At 31.6% G+C, this 3956-nt stretch overlaps 1 long non-coding RNA gene across 3 annotated transcripts; it reads right to left on the minus strand.

Moving 5' to 3' along the window:
- Nucleotides 1-214: 214 nt before the first annotated feature.
- LOC137837317 (uncharacterized) lies at nt 215-3407 on the minus strand. Of its 3 annotated transcripts, none has more exons than XR_011085424.1 (8): nt 3267-3403; nt 3024-3085; nt 2636-2706; nt 2232-2261; nt 1506-1899; nt 917-1061; nt 566-792; nt 215-439 (listed from the first exon to the last, which is right to left on the minus strand). It is a non-coding gene; the product is annotated as an uncharacterized lncRNA (long non-coding RNA). The 3 variants fall into 3 exon arrangements; XR_011085423.1 differs by having other exon boundaries at nt 949-1061; nt 1506-1608; nt 2636-2665; nt 3024-3092; nt 3269-3378; XR_011085425.1 differs by lacking the exons at nt 215-439; nt 566-792 and having other exon boundaries at nt 855-1061; nt 1506-1608; nt 2636-2665; nt 3024-3092; nt 3267-3407.
- Between the last annotated feature and the right edge of the window lie 549 nt (nt 3408-3956).

The following is a 3956-nucleotide window of genomic DNA, read 5'->3' on the forward strand; positions in this document are numbered from 1 at the left end:
ATGGTATAATAGTGTTCCGGCATGTGTTGTTGTCAACTCAACGTGGTCATTCTTATTTTTCTTTTCTGAAACACCTTTTGTACATCTTTTTAAACTATCTTATTAGTAAAATTATAAAAAGAGAAATGTTCTAATAAGACCGCTGGGAATAATATTTAAAAATTAATACCCATTTATGATTTCTTAATTTTACAGGTAATATTTAAATACAACCTCAGAAGAAATTAAATTCTAAATTAATATAAAACAATAATAGCATATGTTTTGTAAAATAAAATAAAAAACTGAGTAAGATGTTAAATAACAATAACCTATAAATAAATAGATTTTTATGCATTATCTTATTATCTATTCATCCGTACAATGCTAGTTGGGAATGATTCTAGGATTTGCATGTTGACATAGCAAGAAATAAACAGCCAACGTTCCACCGTTCCACCTGCTCCATAGATGTTCAACAGTATCAACAAATATACACATTCAATATGTCATATGTGAAATACTAGTATGCTTGATTTCCTTAGTCCAACCAAAAATATACTAATTACCAAAATCAAACAAATACCTTGACCATTATCCTTCCCTTGTAGTACAATAAGAACATATTCGGAGCAGCGGCAACAGAGTAAGAGAGTATATAATCAAAGAAAGAGCTCCAATCACATCTTTCTGGTTGTCAATTCCATGAGGAAATGTTTTATAGAAAACATAGAAAGGGGAAGTGCCCAAATCTCCATAGACTACACCAAGACTCTGATATGCATGCCTCAAAAGTAACAGTGTAGAAATTTTCTAACCAAATCAAACCAATAACAATAGCAAATTATACACCAAATTGTATGGCAAGCATAATATCTTTTGAAACTGTAAATGATAATTAGAGAATGAAGAAATTCCAATTGAAAGTTTAACTTACTCAAGAGACATGTAAAAATATAGATTTCTTACTCTACTCAACATTAGATATGTTTTTGGAGAAGAGTTGGTTCTAACTTGTCTTGATAGCCTTTGTCACCAAGTGGTCAGAAGTCTAATCTTTTTCTGCTCCACTGGAATTCCACCTAATTGCTTACATAGGACTTCCCCATTAATAAAGCATTTCTCATGAAAAAAAAAATCATATCTCTTTGTGAAATCATATCAAAATAAATGAAAACTTCAATGATAAATATTGTATCTAATAATTTGTAATTTTTTATCTGTTGAATCATGACAGATCATTTTGCTTTAATTATATACAATTTAAGCAACTATTTTTCTCAATTTATGTAACGTTATTGTCTCTTGCCCCTTTTTTTTGGCATGCCTAATATCATCTCCTACCTTGACAATAAAGTTTGAACGTATAAACAACAAGTGAAACTCAAGAAAGTGCAACTTCCTTGTTCTTCAATGTAAGAAATAGTTCCTTAAATGTTATTTCACGAGAAAATGCAATTGCCAATAAAGTTTCTCCTAATAATAAATATGTTTATGTCACATTATAAGGATAAGTAGGCAATTACCACATCAGCTACATGTTCTTGTTACTTGGTGTCTGTTGCTTGTGACTTGTATGATATAAATGCATATTGTGTTGGGTTGTGACAAGCATTTACTTTTAATTTCCTGAAAATCATAAAGCAATGGTTTTAAGCAAACATGTAGCAATAGTTTTAAGCAAAAATTAAGGGACTGAACAACAAATAGGAATTTCAGGATCTAATTGAAAGAGATTTCAAAATTATAGGGGCTCATTACACATTTTAAATCATATAGATACCTATTTAAAGATTCAGAGAAAATACAGGGGAAAACATGTGACTTATCTTTTGAAATAAACTTCATTGAACAAGAACTTTTATAACCATAAACAGGCATAAATAGTTCAAGAAACATCAGTATATTTGCTGGCTTAAGCTGTCAATGATTGAAAAAAATACCATTAGTTGTCGATTTAAGACAACCTTGTTACCAGCTGAAGAGTAGAGAGCACTCTTAAGTGTAGTACAAACAGTAGCATCTGGATAAATCTATGATTATAATTACAATCAATACAGTACGTTGTCTACCCAAGCTTCAGAAAAACCAACTAAAGATAACAGATTCCCAAAGTTGCCTTCAGAAAAAAGCTCAACAACATTGAATTCAAAGTTATAAAAGCAAATAAATGAAAATTGACTTATTTTCTAAAGACATTCAAGAATTATGTCAATCCAGTTACAAAAAAGGGAAGAGGACAATGTACATACCTCATTGAACCTTTGCCTTCTCCTATAAGCCTGCATATAGCAATACCCAATATTTCATAAACTCTAAACCAAAAAAACATAAATCTCCAAAAAGAATCAACCAGGAAAGGCCAGATTTTTACACCAGACGCGACCCGAAAAATATGACTTTTCCTTACCAACCTCTACTGGAGTTAAACTTTAAAGTTTACACTTGAATTATAGAAAATGCTGAAAAGAAACTTGGAGTGAATTTTGACAATATAAATAAATTTAAACATATTCGTTTGGGTTAGAAAAAGTAACAAGAGAGAGGGGGGATAATTCCTCATAATAATAATAATAATAATAATAATAATAATAATAATAATAATAATAATAATAATAAATTAATAAAAAAAGAAGATGAGTGTGAGGAATCAAACCTCTTCCTTTCACAAACGAGCATTCTCTTCCTGGAAAATTGTAATCAAAGACTCTAACTCAATTTATAAGTCTGGAAACAACATAATCATCATCATCACCACACACTGCCACTCGCCGAACAAGTTTCAAATTCAAAAATAAAATAAAATTGAAAACAAAAAAAAGTTACTAATTTTTCAGTTACTTTACCCAATCTTTGAGCCTATTCAGTGTTCCAAAACATGCTCTACAAACTATCAGGAACAAATCATCCAAAAATAAAGCAAAACATAAATACAAAGTTTCTCACAATGAAAAAAAATCCTAAAATAAAGGAACAAATCCAATAAGATAAAATGTCGAGTTCTAAGAATACACAAAGTAAACAAAACGAAACGAGAGACGAACCGGAGCGGAGACCCGAGTCACCGAACTAGCAAAATGCATTGTAGTTCTTGGAACGAGAAGTACTGCAATCTGGAACGAAAATGCATCAGAGAATAATTTGTTCACAAAAACAAACAAAAATGATCTAGGTCGTGTGAAATGGGGGAAAATACAAATCAATTTTGAAAAACAAACTAGGGCACAAGATGAGAGAACATCGATTGAGAAATGCAGAAATCAGAAGAGTTGGAGAATATGATATACACTGAAAAATCTCTAAGCTCCCGCTGTGATAGCCCTACACCATCTCCGTAAGTGTGTTGTTCTGTAAAAAAAATTCCAGGTAGTAGCTTTCTTAAGAGATAGAAAAGTTAAAATAAAAAATAAAAAATAAAAACTTTGCATGCGGTTTATTAAGAAACCGCAGAAACTTAACAGGGGTTATAAAAATCGCCAGTATGTATCATGTCATACTAGTTTTAGTAGAGGTTATTCTAACCCCTCCTAACAAACCTCTACTAAAATTAAGAATTTTTGTAGTGTATCCTTACTTCATTTTGAAAGATATTACTATATCTTGGTTATTTGTAGTCCTTGTGGATACATAAACCTCTTTTATGAATTATATTATAGTTGAATTTGTTTACTTGCCAAGAAATAAATCATAATCAAGTTTTTGGGGTTGTTGCTAAAGACTAGTTGATAAACTAGTAGTTATTGTACTACCAGATGGCCGGAAGGCCGACTAGACCGGATAGACGACAAAACCGACTAGACGACAACAGGCGAAGCTAAACGCGTAATTAAGCATAAACAACCCAACTTAAATGATAAGCACGGTTAAGGCTCAATTGGGCCTTCGTTTGGACCCTAAAGCAGGCCCACAGCGGCCATAGCCCACCTAGAGCAGTATAAATAGCAGAAGAGGCACATCACCCAAGGTAACTATTCACT

This window comes from Phaseolus vulgaris, chromosome 4 (genome assembly GCF_000499845.2).
Source record: "Phaseolus vulgaris cultivar G19833 chromosome 4, P. vulgaris v2.0, whole genome shotgun sequence".
NCBI lineage: Eukaryota > Viridiplantae > Streptophyta > Magnoliopsida > Fabales > Fabaceae > Phaseolus > Phaseolus vulgaris.